The following is a 14,570-nucleotide window of genomic DNA, read 5'->3' as shown; positions in this document are numbered from 1 at the left end:
GAGGTGTCCACAAAACTTACTCACCTCATCTAACACCAGGACAATTCGTAAGCCCACTTTCACCCCAGGAAAGGGAATAAGGAGAATGGAAGAGAAAGAACCCTAAGGAATTGTGTTAAATCCAAACAGATGCAATTTTCTTAAATTGGCCTATTTTGTTTTTCATCATCAGGGGAAATGGAAATTTGAAAGCTATATTAAATTTTAACTATAGAAAGCAAAGTGGCATTTTTACAACCCACAATGCCACTGATTTGGAGACCATAAAATTTGGAAACCCTTATTTTCACTAAGTCAAATTTTTAAAAATTATATGTATACCCATATGTTAATAATATATTTAGCTTTCATTTTATCCTATTAGTCCCGCACTCTGGTTTCTGGAATGTATTTTCTGTTGTCTAACATTTTTCTGTTGATTTCTTTATGCTTGATATCCTTAAAAAGAACTCAATTGCAATTCAGAAAGTATTATCCATTTCAAGCTTTATTTCTCAAATATTTTAAATGCTTTGTTGGAATAACAAAATTCTCCAACACCAAAGCAGGGAACTTTTCATCTTGTCTGCATTCTACACCAAACATCTATCATGTCCTTAAAACAGAGCTGATTTCATTTCCACAAGTGATGTGTCAACAGTTATTAAATTATGAGTGTTCCCAGCATTAATCCTAATTCTGGCCACTACAGAAGAGTCTGGCTTGAAATCCTCAGTCTCCTGACAGCTGGATTGGGCTCATTCTCTCAGGGTTTGTTACACAGAACCAGGAAGAAAGCTAGAGGCAGAGAAACACTAGGAGAGAACAGGCTATAGATGAGAAAAATCTTTAAACACGGAAAAGGAGGGTTTGTTTTTTTTTTTTTTTTTCTCCCCGCCCCCTCCCGAACCTCCCTCAGAACAGGAAATTTTAAGAACAATTTAGAATGAAAGAAATATGGAAGAGTTGCAATGAATAAAGGAAATGAATGGGAAACTTTAAAAAATTTTTAAATATTACTACACTGTATTTATCTCTCTTCAGGCTATTTGAAAAGCACAAATAAATTTTGTTATTTTAAGATTGTTGTGTGGCTGGATGTATTCATTTTAACCTTGCTACCAGTTATTCTAGGCACTATACAAATTTATATAAGTGTTTTTCATATACATGCTGAATAAGTTTAATTTCATAATGGTTTAATACCTTCATTGTGTTGCGACATGACAAGAATCTGAATACCCACTGTGTGAGATTATAGAAGTAAATATAAGACCTTGGACTGAATGTAGGCTAACCCCAGGGTATACTATAGAGATGTTTGAGAGTTTTTCCTTAACTCAAAGAAAAAATTGGTTTATCTTTGGCATGAGTGAGTGAGTAAAGTCGCTGAGTCATGTCCAACTCTGAGACCCTATGGGCTATAGCCCGCCAAGCTCCAAGAATACTGAAGTGGATTGTCATTTCCTTCTCTAGGGGATCTTCTGGACCCAGGGATCAAACTCAGATCTCCTGCATTGCAGGGAGACTCTTTACCACCTGAGCTACCAGGCATGCCTCTCCTGAAAGTGAACAAGATGCTTGTAACTAATGTTTCCCACAGATTTTTACATGTGTATCAGTCACTTTGCTGCTTCATAGATTAAAAAAAAAAATCTTAGCAGTGTAAAGCATAGCATTTATTTCTCATTCACCAGACTGTTGTTCACTGGAATTCATCTGATCCAGGCTGATGTCATTTGGACTTGACTCTAAGGGAAATCTGGAACCAGGTTTGTTTTACATGCCTCCCATGGTCATTGGGGAGACTTCCCTAGTGGCTCAGATGGTAAAAGCCTCTGCCTACAATGCAGGAGACCCAGGTTCGATCCCTGGGTTGGGAAGATCCCCTGGAGAAGGAAATGGCAACCCACTCCAGTATTCTTGCCTGGAAAATCCCATGGACAGAGGAGCCTGGCAGGTTACAGTCCATGGGGTCGCAAAGAGTCGGACACGACTGAGAGACTTCACTTCACTTTGTGGTCATTGGATCAGCAGCTATCCAAAGAATGTTCTTCTCTGGGTGAAAAGTGGGAGCTCAAGTAAATAAGTCCAATTGTGCAAGCACAGGTCAAGCCTTTGTTTGCATCATGTCCACTAAAATCCCACTGGTCAAAGCAATCTGTTTCCCAAGCCCCATATCAAGAAGTAGGGTTAACACTCCACCTGGCATGAAGCCAGGTTACTAGCACAGGGGGATAGAGAACTGAGATTAGTAACTCAACTTATACCTACTGCTAAATTTTTTATAATATACATATCAATTTTATATTAAACTACATATATGGTTGTGAGTTTGAATGAACTCCGGGAGTTGGTGATGAACAGGGAGGCCTGGCGTGCTGCAATTCATGGGGTCACAAAGAGTCGGACACAACTTAGCGACTGAACTGACTGACTGACATATACATATTTGCTTCTCTGAGGGCTCAGATGGTAAAGAATCTGCCTGCAATGAGAGAGATGCGGGTTTGATCCCTGGATCAGGAAGATCTTCTGGAGAAGGGAATATTCTTGCCTGGAGAATCCCATGGACAGGGGAGCCTGGTGGGCTACAGTCCATAGGGTCTCAAAGAGTCAGACACGACTGAGCAACTAACACATCCATTTTCACTTTTCATACATATATCACTAAAGCCTTTCCTAATATACTCATAGGATTCAGTGTAATTTCATTATCATATTTTCTGATCTTGTGAAAAACATGGTCAAAGACTGCATTGGTTTGTTTCATTTCTTTAAACCATAACCCCTGTGTAGACAAAGACTTGCTGGCACAACAGACTCAGAACAAAGTAATATCCAGGCAACCTACAGACACTGTAGTCATTTGAAAATCATGGACGCAGAAGCAAAAAAGCTATAGACAATCTCCCCTACCCATGCCATACTCATGCAGATGCATGCGCCACTAACTGTGGACTCTGCCAGGCCACCCTTCTGAAGTGAAGATGATGTATTTGGGCACTGGAGAAGATACTATTAAAAAAAAATCTGTAATAGCAAATTTAAACCCCATGATGGAGAGGCTGATAAACCAGGAAAATCACAGCTTGATTTAGAAAGCAGCAGGGAGCTAGTAGGGAGTCTTAAAGAGGAAGATTGAATAGCTGGTACAATAGCAAAGGAAGATTGCTTTTGCTGAAGACCATTTTCGAAACTCCACGGAAACATGACTGTGCCGCTGACCAGATGAAGGACTTCAGGAAGAAGCCATACTAAGGCTAGAGGAAATTGTAAGTCTCTCCAGTTAAAAGACATAAATGAAGATTAAGGTAGATATGGCCATTATAAACAAATGGGCTACAAATGTTTTCATTATCAGAAAAGTTCAGCCTTCACCTTAATGGCATCAAATATCAGAACCAAATAGAGGCCCCTTTGCTTGAGAGCAGATCAGAGAAGAAACACCAGCCTGCACAGCACTAGCTCCCCCATCTGTGGTCACAGGAGGAAATGCTGCCTCCCATTTTTACTACTATAAAAGAAATGAGATTTTAATTCTGCTGTGGAACCTTGAGCTATTCATTTATTGACTCTTTGCTGCAGGCATCAGCAATTTATAATTGATTTAAAGCTACATAAATATATTAATATGTCTACCCTCTTTAGAATTTTTTTAATTTTGCAAAAATGCATTAAGCTCTTCAAAAAAAAAAAAAAAGAGGTGTCATCCCATTTCAGAATACAGTAGTTATTATTTTCATCCTGCCTCACCCTAATCAGTCTCATTATACTGCCATTTTTAATGGATGAAATTTTCCCATTGAGCTCTTGGGAGAACTCCATGTGATCATAGGCTAATCACTGCTGCTACTGTCTCAGTCTTTCTCAGTCTGCTCTCCATAGTGCATACTGCAATGAGAGAACTGTTGGGAATGGGAGCAATTGATTTTTTTAACCCAAAGATGACATTCCAAAATAAAAAGGTACAGTTTTTAAGGGGATTTCAAATTCGCGAAGAGGTCATTGCTCTTTCACTAACAATTTATAGATGACTAACTCTCATTTCAAAGAGAGGCTCAGTTCCCAGAAGGTCATCCTTCAGCATAATCATGAGAATTTTTTTCCCTTTCTGCCTGCATCAACTGTAGCACTTGGAAATGTTTGGATAACTCAGCTCAGCCAAAACTCACATCACATTATAAAGTATATCCAAACTCATTTTAGAGTGAGCTAGCTTATACAATGCAAACTCTTCAATCTTTAGATCAAGATAGAAGTCTTGCCAATTACAGTATATGAAGAGAAGACTCTGGACTTCCTTATGGAGAATAAAGGTTCTCCTTAAACTGAACTTTTCCCATCAAGAACATTCCAGAAGCACCATCCCAAAATCACCTAAATTTTTGCATATTAAAATTGTTCTTGATATCCTGAGTATGTGATTGCTGAACAAAGATCCTAAGGAGGATAAGATATTTCCAATGATATTCCAACTGTAGCCAAGGTAAGAGTCGTTTCACAACTGAAATAGATAAGATATAAGATATCTGCTGGATATTTCGTGGCTCAATACGAGAATAGGAAATTATGATTCGTGCCTATTTATGTCCATTATTAAACTGTGAGAAAACCATTCATTTATATACTCTGACAAGTGATTGCCAAATAACTGTGTTTATGTTTAACTTTGTGTTTATGTTCATCCTTGTACATTAGTTTAATAAACAGCCAGGCATGAAGTGGAAATTAAAAGAGCATGGACTTTGGAGTCAGAGAATCAACTGTGGGTTTACCTCCCAGTTCTTAGCAAAAGACTTAACCTCACCAAGCATCAGTTTAATCATCTATAAAATATTAGGAGATAATGTACACAAAGTGCCTGACATACAAAACTCACTCAAGAAAATAAGCTCTAGAATAATGAGGATTTAATCATGCTTGTGCATCCTCTGAAAACCTCCCTTAAATCTCTTAATAAAGAAACAAAAACTTTTTTAAAACAAACAAAATGCTTTTACAGATATAAGGCATGGGATCTATGATGGCAAATAGCCTTTAGACAATTCCCAAATTCTTTTGGCTACAGTTAACAAAATTCACTTTACAAACTGGGCAAGGAAAAGTTCTTTTAAAATGTTGCAGTCTGTGATGGTCCAAGCTTTAATCTATACCTCATTTGGATAAATACTAAATTGGAATGATTAGAAGGAGAGAGAGATGGAGAAAGACTGCCATATTGGCCTCTCCAAGTCCTATTTGCATTCCCTGTGGTGCGTGGTTTAAGACAAGAATCTGGAGATCCAACCACTCAGCTAATAATCCTGGTGGATGCTGAAAAGGCCACGCACTTGTCACAACTGATAACTTACTCCCCTGACAACAACTAGTCTGAGGACACCACGGTGTTCTTTTTCATAGCTGAAAGACAAATGACTATTGGCAGTTCCTAATGTATAGATCAGTAATAGCCTTGTGCTGAATTTGGTTTCCTGGGTGTAGGTGATCATGTGATACGAACCAGAAGCCATTTCTTTTTATGTTTCCAGCATAAGGGCAAAACTTAAGCACTGAAATAGTCAAGCCAGATTAATAATTCTTTCTTTTCTTTTCATTAACCCATTTTCTTAGGTCCTAGTACTCCTTTTCTGCTGTTTCGAATCCCTAGATTGCCCAAAACTTCTTTAGTGAAATCCCACTGGTTATCTTCTATATCCTAATTCCCCTATAATACAAATGAATTCCTTTCCCCCCTAAAAATTTCAGTTCAGTTCCATTCAGTCATTCAGTCGTGTAAGATTCTTTGCGACCCCGTGAATCACAGCATGCCAGGCCTCCCTGTCCATCACCAACTCCCGGAGTTCACTCAGACTCATGTCCATTGAGTCGGTGATGCAATCCAGCCATCTCATCCTCTGTCGTCCCCTTCTCCTCCTGCCCCCAATCCCTCCCAGCACCAGGGTCTTTTCCAATGAGTCAAATCTTCACATGAGGTGGCCAAAGTATTGGAGTTTCAGCTTTAGCATCAGTCCTTCCAAAGAACACCCAGGACTGATCTCCTTTAGAATGGACTGGTGAGATATCCTTGAAGTCCAAGGGACTCTCAAGAGTCTTCTCCAACACCACAGTTCAAAAGCATCAATTCTTCAGCGCTCAGCTTTCTTCACAGTCCAGCTCTCATATCCATACATGACCACAGGAAAAGCATAGCCTTGACTAGACGAAACTTTGTTGACAAAGTAATGTCTCTGCTTTTTAATATGCTATCTAGGTTGGTCATAATTTTCCTTCCAAGGAGTAAGCGTCTTTTAATTTCATGGCTGCAGTCACCATCTGCAGTGATTTTGGAGCCCCCTCAAAATAAAGTCTGACACTGTTTCCACTGTTTCCCCATCTATTTGCCATGAAGTGATGGGACCAGATGCCATGATCTTCGTTTTCTGAATGTTGAGCTTTAAGCCAACTTTTTCACTCTCCTCTTTCACTTTCATCAAGAGGCTTTTGAGTTCCTCTTCACTTTCTGCCATAAGGGTGGTGTCATCTGCATATCTGAGGTGATTGATATTTCTCCTGGCAATCCTGATTCCAGCTTGTGTTTCTTCCAGTCCAGCATTTCTCATGATGTACTCTGCATATAAGTTAAATAAGCAGGGTGACAATATACAGCCTTGACGTACTCCTTTTCCTGTTTGGAACCAGTCTGTTGTTCCATGTCCAGTTCTAACTGTTTCATACAGGTTTTCAAGAAGCAAGTCAGGTGGTCTGGTATTCCCATCTCTTTCAGAATTTTCCACAGTTTATTGTGATCCACACAGCCAAAGGCTTTGACATAGTCAATAAAGCAGAAATAGATGTTTTTCTGGAACTCTCTTGCTTTTTCAATGATCCAGCGGATGTTGGCAATTTGGTCTCTGGTTCCTCTGCCTTTTCTAAAAACAGCTTGAACATCTGGAAGTTCACGGTTCACGTAATGTTGAAGCCTGGCTTGGAGAATTTTGAGCATTACTTTTCTAGGCTGTGAGATGAGTGCAATTGTACGGTAGTTTGAGCATTCTTTGGCACTGCCTTTCTTTGAGATTGGAATGAAAACTGACCTTTTCCAGTCCTGTGGCCACTGCTGAGTTTTCCAAATTTTCTGGCATAGTGAGTGCAGCACTTTCACAGCATCATCTTTAAGCATTTGAAATGGCTCAACTGGAATTCCATCACTTCCACTAGCTTTGTTCGTAGTTATGCTTTCTAAGGCCCACTTGACTTCACATTCCAGGATGTCTGGCTCTAGGTGAGTGATCACACCATCGTGATTATCTTGGTCGTGAAGATCTTTTTTGTACAGTTCTGTGTATTCTTGCCACCTCTTCTTAATATCTTCTGCTTCTGTTAGGTCCATAACCATTTCTGTCCTTTATCGCACCCATCTTTGCATGAAATGTTCCCTTGGTATCTCTAGTTTTCTTGAAGAGATCTCTAGTCTTTCCCATTCTGTTGTTTTCCTGTATTTCTTTGCATTGATTGCTGAGGAAGGCTTTCTTATCTCTCCTTGTTATTCTTTGGAACTCTGCATTCAGATGCTTATATCTTTACTTTTCTCCTTTGCTTTTCGCTTCTCTTCTTTTCACGGCTATTGTAAGGCCTCCCCAGACAAGAATGTGACAAATCACTTCAGTATTTCATACTGTTCATGGGGTTCATGAACCAACCACTTCAGTATTCTTGCCTTGAGAACCCCATGAACAGTATGAAAAAGCAAAATGATAGGATACTGAAAGAGGAACTCCCCAGGTCAGTAGGTGCCCAATATGCTACTGGAGATCAGTGGAGAAATAACTCCAGAAAGAATGAAGGGATGGAGCCAAAGCAAAAACAATACCCAGTTGTGGATATGACTGGTGATAGAAGCAAGGTCCGATGCTGTAAAGAGCAATATTGCATAGGGACCTGGAATGTCAGGTTCATGAATCAAGGCAAACTGCAAGTGGTCAAACAGGAGATGGCAAGAGTGAATGTCAACATTCTAGAAATCAGCGAACTAAAATGTACTGGAATGGGTGAATTTAACTCAGATGACCATTGTATCTACTACTGTGGACAGGAATCCCTTAGAAGAAATGGAGTAGCCATCATGGTCAACAGAAGAGTCCGAAATGCAGTACTTGGATGCAATCTCAAAAATGACAGAATGATCTCTGTTCGTTTCCAAGGCAAACCATTCAATATCACAGTAATCCAAGTCTATGCCCCAACCAGTAACACTGAAGAAGCTGAAGTTGAACGGGTCTATGAAGACCTACAGGACATTTTAGAACTAACACTCAAAAAAGATGTCCTTTTCATTATAGGGGACTGGAATGAAAAAGTAGGAAGTCAAGAAACACCTGGGGTAACAGGCAAATTTGGCCTTGGAATACAGAATGAAGCAGGGAAAAGGCTAATAGAGTTTTCCCAAGAGAATGCACTGGTCATAGCAAATACCCTCTTCCAACAACACAAGAGAAGACTCTACACATGGACATCACCAGATGGTCAACACCGAAATCAGATTGATTATATTTTTTGCAGCCAAAGATGGAGAAGCTCTATACAGTCAACAAAAACAAGACTGGGAGCTGACTGTGGCTCAGATCATGAACTCCTTATTGCAAAATTCAGACTTAAATTGAAGAAAGTAGGGGAAACCACTAGACCATTCAGGTATGACCTAAATCACATCCCTTATGATTACACAGTGGAAGTGAGAAATAGATTCAAGGAACTAGATCTGATAGAGTGTCTGATGAACCATGGACGGAGGTTTGTGACATTGTATAGCAGACAGGGATAAAGACCATCCCCATGGAAAAGAAATGCAAAAAAGCAAAATGGCTGTCTGAGGAGGCCTTACAAAAAAAATTACCAGCAGTATATTAATTTTACAACAATCAGGGTAAAATAATTTATACAAATGTGTGATGGATAATCCCATAATCATGAAAGTTTTACATATTTTTACAAGAGAATGACTATGCCAAAATTAATGCCTATTTAGTAAAACATAGGACAATGCTAGGTACTTCCCAGGCAGTGCTAGTGGTAAAGAACCCATCTGCTAAGGCAGGAGACATAAAAGACGCCGGTTCGATCCCTGGGTCTGGAAGATCCCCAGGAGGAGGGCACGGCAACCCACTGTAGTGTTCTTGCTTGGAGAATCCCATGGACAGAGGAGCCTGATGGGCTACAGTCCAAAGGGTCACAAAGAGTTGTACACAACTAAAGCAACTTACCATGCATCGCAGGACAATGTTACAAGGTGTTAAGTCAACATAGGACTTTTTTTGTAATTGGGGAAACAAGAAAAGAATAATTAAGTTTTATATAGATGAACTCACAGGGTCTGCTTCTGTAAACTGACTTGATTTTTTTTTCCAGATGTTCTAGATATTTTCCCTCCTCAAATTCTGCTACCACAGTTTCTCTACCAACTCCACATATTTTTTTATTCATTTTTACCCAGAAAGCTTCTTATAACAGTAGGGTCTCCAGCAATAGAGACAAAGAAGTTGCTGTGGGAGAGGGCATAGTTGGGCTCCTAGGTGTTATTAGTTAAAGGTGAGCACACTTTTCATCTGAATATTGATTTAAAATAGCTACTTGCTACTACTGCATAAAATACTGACCCAGAGATAGAAACATGCCATTTGATATTGTTGTCATCTACAAAACAAAGCTGGACATGTGTAAAACTTGAAATATCTCAGCATATAGGCAAAAAAAGATAGTTTTGCAAACCTTAATATGTATATGACAGAACTGATAACCTACAAGAAGCTTCTTCTTCCCATGGAACTAGAAAGGGTTCACGGGGTCCATGCCCTGCCACGCAGACAACTGCCAAGAGCTGTCTCCACAATTCCAGTACAAAGGTGAAAGTTTGAGCTCCAGGGGCTTAAATGTCACATCCAGAGGGAAACAGAGATGAGAATAGTATCCAAGTTCCTGACTCACATAGTATTCTTCACTCCAGCCATTCCTGGGCTACCTCCAAAAAAAATCTCAACTTTCAGCCTACCCATTCCTGTTACCAGAAAACACAGATGTACACAAAAGCACATTTTAAATTTTGAGAATTTGGATTTGTTTTTGTTTATTTGACTCTCCAACGTGGGTTCTTAGATTAGTAGTTCTCATTTCAAATCTGGTAATAAAGAGAGCTTCATCTTCTCTGAGTGAGCCAATTTTGAAATTTGGCTGATTCTTGCTACCAACAATGCAGCTGGGATGAACTTAAAATTTTGAACCCACTCTGCCACTCACTATGTGATGACTTTGTGCAAATAACTTAACTTTCCTCAGATACAATTTTATATTCTATAGAATGGGAATAATAACACTAATGTGATAAAGTTGCCTTATGATTTCACAGCAATGGTATCTCATGGATTACTGCAACAACATAACACCTGATCTCCTGACTTCCATCCCAGCCCACCTTTCCTCTTCCATCAGCAGAGCAGCTAGAGTGGTAAAACAAGCTCACAAGTCATTCTTCTACTTCTCCCTCCCCTTCCCAGTGCCTTCTTATCCCTTTTGGAGTAGAAGTCAAAGTTAATGATTGGCCTACATTATCTGTACCTCCTCATTGCTGCTCTGACCTCACCAGCCACCACTCTCATACTGGATCAGTTGTGCCAGCAACTTGACCTCTTTACTACTCTTCAAACATAGTGGAAACACTCCCACCTCAGGGCCTTGGCACTTGCTGTTTCTCTGCTTGGAAATTCTTTAAGTACTCATATGAATCACTCCCTCACCTCCCTTTAGATCTTTATTCAAAAGTAATCTTCTCAAAGGGTTTACTCCCAGTTCTCCCATCTAAAATTACTAACCAATCTCCTCCATAATACTTCTTTTCTGCTGTTTTATTTTTCTCTTTAGTAGCAACTAACATATCCTACATTTACTTATTTCTATGTTTTATTGTCTGTCTCTCTCACTAAAATATAACCTCAACATTAGCATTTTGTTCACACATTAGCTATGTGACTTTATGGGGGGGGGGGGGGGAATATATTCTCCACTCCTCTGAACCGGAGTTTATTCATCTATTCCCCAGTACAGTCCTACAGCAATGCCTGCACAGAGTAAAAGTTTAATTAATGGGCACTGAACTGATGATTGAATCTTTTAGAAACTTTCAAAATTATGACCACTGAAGCAAGAACAAAAAGTGGTGGGAAGGTAGGAAAATGTGGGGAAAGGAATGAAGAGAAGCATGTCAGAAATGCTTAGAGTACAGTGATATAGAAAAAGAGAACCAAGCAGCATGAGAAAACAGAAAGGAATCAGGGTCACATAATTGAAAAACCTAGGAAAGAAACTGGAGAAGGCAATGGCAACCCACTCCAGTACTCTTGCCTGGAAAAATCCCATGGATGGAGGAGCCTGGTAGGCTGCAGTCCATGAGGTTGCTAAGAGTCCGACACGACTGAACGACTTCACTTTCACTTTTCACTTTCATACACTGGAGAAGGAAATGGCAACCCACTCCAGTGTTCTTGTCTGCAGAATCCCAGGGACAGAGGGGCCTGGTAGGAGGCCGCCTATGGGGTCGCACAGAGTCGGACACGACTGAAGCGACTTAGCAGTAGCAGAAGCAAGAAAGAAACAAAAGGAAGCACAAGAAGGAAGGGTTGTTCTTCACCATTCAAACAATATTCACAAGATTTAGTTACAGTTTTATCATAAGCCAGGGCAGCACTTTCCTCAAAACCATGGGAATCATCGTTTATTCTATGAATAACCAGTTCAGCCATTCCCCCAAGTGGTTCTTGACTTGTGAGAGATGGAAAGAACACACCGCTACCACCGGGAAAGCCTGTTAACAATTCCTAGGAAGTAAATATAGAACCTGGGTAATAAAATAAAATCTAACCTTTTTTTCCAGGGCGCTTACTTCAGTTTCACTTGTTCTTAGGGGCCGCAGGCAGAGGTCTCACACCAGGCACCTCAGTCTCGAATTCCTAGTGAGAAATGGCTGACACCTCAGCTTAGGGCCACGACCGGAAGCAGCTCACAACATTCGATCCAAGATGGCTTCTGATGGGCGGCGTGCAGAGACTCCACATGCAACCTTCATTATATGCTCTCTGGTGTGAGCTGCACAGCTGTGCCTGCCTTCCCAGGGACTCTGCCCCTCCCTACCAATGAGATTCCTATAAAGCAGCCCCATCTTCGGCCTGTCGGAGGAAGCCTGTTCCCTAGGGTGCATGCTTGCATCTCTCCATTATCTGATGAAAGAAAAAAGAAAAAAAAAACTTTACTTTTCATCTAAACTGAACTTGGTCTGTTCCATTGGCTCCAAGGACACTGAGCAGTAGGACCTTTGTTAGGGCACAATTGGAAAGGGTCAGTAACATAGTAGCTCTTGGATGCCATTAACAGATTAGATCCAACTGTTCTTCATCACCACCTATTTTCTTGGGAACCTGGTTTGAACACATATGTGATGCCAAGCATCAAGATAATCATTCTAGGGCATGGTCATAATCTGGAATGTCATACTCCTCCACACACACATATTCACACACAGACAAGCACACCTCCTTACAACACAATCGATTTCCAGTCTTCTTGGAATGCAAGGACCACAAAATTCTATAATTTTCTTTTTCAGATGCTAATCAGTGGAATCATTTGGAGCAAAAGGAAAGTTCCAACATCCATGCACCAGAGCCTATATAGGGCTTCAGGAAGAATCTTTCCTTTCTGGTTCAGACTCTAGTATGATTGCCACTTTGGCCTCATGGGAGTCTTTTCTCTAACACCCCAGTCTTGCAAGAGCTAATTAGAATGTCAGGTAAGGTTAGCGCTGAGATGGCTTTCAAGATCTGTGCTGAGGAAAACAGCATTCACTTTGCAAGCTTCTTGAAAATTTTATTTAGCTAGAGCCTCTTCATCCCAAGGATTTAAAGCAAAATGGAAACTGTAGCTCATGAATCAAAACAACTCTCCAGAGCTAAAAGCTAGCTGTATTTGCATAACAATTTACCAGATCCAAATAGCAGGGCAAGGTTAGGTAAAATAAATTGCCAAGGTCATGGTTCTCTGGAAGTGTTATTGAAATTCAGAACTCCTGATGCCAGGTGCTTGTTCTGCCCCATGGATATCTGCCTACTCTCCTCATAAATGATGAATGCATGCTAAGTCGCTTCAGTTGTGTCTCTTTGCAACCCCATGGACTGTAGCCCACCGGGCTCCTCTGTCTATGAGATTCTCCAGGCAAGAATACTGAAATGGGTTGCTATGCCTTCCTCCAGGGGATCTTCCCCACCCAGGAACTGAACCCAGGTCTCCTGCATTGCAATAGATTCTTTACCATCTGAGCCACCGGAGAAGCCCCCTCATAAATGATACTGTGGCATGAAATAAAATAAATCTACTGTGTGTGTGGAAACCAGAGCACTACCCTTAACCTGCTCCTTCCAACTCCAGATTGGTCTGGTCATGGAGGAAAAGGTCAAATCATAACCCACTGACCTCCTTGTATTCAATACCACACAAACGAGAGCTCTTACTAGTAGCAATAATCTGAAGGACACTTGGTCTAAACCAGTATCTGCTGTTTAGTGTGCATTCAAAGTATGATATTTTAAATCTCTTGGTCACATAATTGCTTCAAATTTTGTTATAATTCTGAGAACCCTAAAACATTGGGATCCTCAAAAAAAAAAAAAAGTCAAACGTCCACGTGCCAAAAAGCAGGAGGCTGAGGAGATTAAACGTATGTATATGTGGTTCTTGCTTTAATACCTTTAGCTAGAAAAACCGTTAAAAAGACATCGAAGAGGAGCTTCTTAAAGTCACTGCCTCTTTCAGCCTATCCCAGGGAACCACTGGATTTCAGATTCCTCAGGCGCAACTCCGAATTCAGAATTCGTTTTAGGGCGCAAGGAATATCGCCAACTACGACTCCTGGCCTTGGAGGGGCGAGAACTTGTCAGGGGTGCGGAAAGCGCCACCCGCGACTCTCAACCATCAGCGGGCGTTTAGCGCAGCCAAGCGACAGGCCGGCGCCTGGCTCAGCAACAGGGAGGCGCCGGCTGAGGTGGGGAGAACTTTGCGCTCGGAGCAGAACCACCCTTTGCTGGCCAGTCGTGTAGCTCCTCTGAGGAAACCGGCGGCGGCGGCGACTGGGCGGAAAGAGGACGAAAGAAGGAAAGGGAGGAAGTAGCGAGGGAAGAAGAAAAATGAAGCCAGCACTGGGGGAGCCCGCGAGAGGGCGGCCGACGGCGGAGCTAGCAGGATTTGGCTGCTGTCTCGCACCCCAGGTGTGAACCCCCTTCTCCTGCGCGAGGCCAAGGAAATAAGTGGGTCTCGTCTGGGCGGAAAAAGAAGAGTCAAGAATCCAAGTGAGCTTCTTGCCTCCTCGCTCCCTGTCGCCCCCTAGAAATCCTCTCAGCTTCTCAGCCCAGCCTCCCCGCGGGACCGGACGCAGTGCCCGAGCCGCCCTGCGGATGGGGCGGGCAGGGAACGGGCGCCCAAGCCGCGGGTGACCAGCGCCGCCCGCCCCGCTCCGCGCAGGGACCGGGCGGGCAGAGGATGCGAGGCGGAGGGACTTGGGAGCGGGTTCTGAG

The 14,570-nt window shown here is 41.6% G+C and overlaps 1 long non-coding RNA gene and 1 other non-coding gene across 2 annotated transcripts in view; one reads left to right on the top strand and one right to left on the bottom strand.

Annotated features, from left to right (window-relative positions):
* Positions 1 to 12,213, bottom strand: part of LOC129650562 (uncharacterized) — a 222,860-nt gene extending 210,647 nt beyond the window's left edge. The window contains exon 1 of the long non-coding RNA XR_008713831.1: positions 11,870 to 12,213. This is a non-coding gene — a long non-coding RNA (uncharacterized LOC129650562). The remainder of the gene's footprint in view (positions 1 to 11,869) is intronic.
* TRNAC-ACA (transfer RNA cysteine (anticodon ACA)) lies at positions 1,790 to 1,862 on the top strand. Its single transcript has one exon. It is a non-coding gene; the product is annotated as a tRNA-Cys (tRNA).
* Positions 12,214 to 14,570: the final 2,357 nt, after the last annotated feature.

Source organism: Bubalus kerabau, chromosome 4, assembly GCF_029407905.1.
Source record: "Bubalus kerabau isolate K-KA32 ecotype Philippines breed swamp buffalo chromosome 4, PCC_UOA_SB_1v2, whole genome shotgun sequence".
Classification (NCBI taxonomy): Eukaryota; Metazoa; Chordata; class Mammalia; order Artiodactyla; family Bovidae; genus Bubalus; species Bubalus kerabau.
The sequence above is the reverse complement of the archived record's forward strand: the minus strand, read 5'-3'. Positions and strand labels throughout refer to the sequence as shown.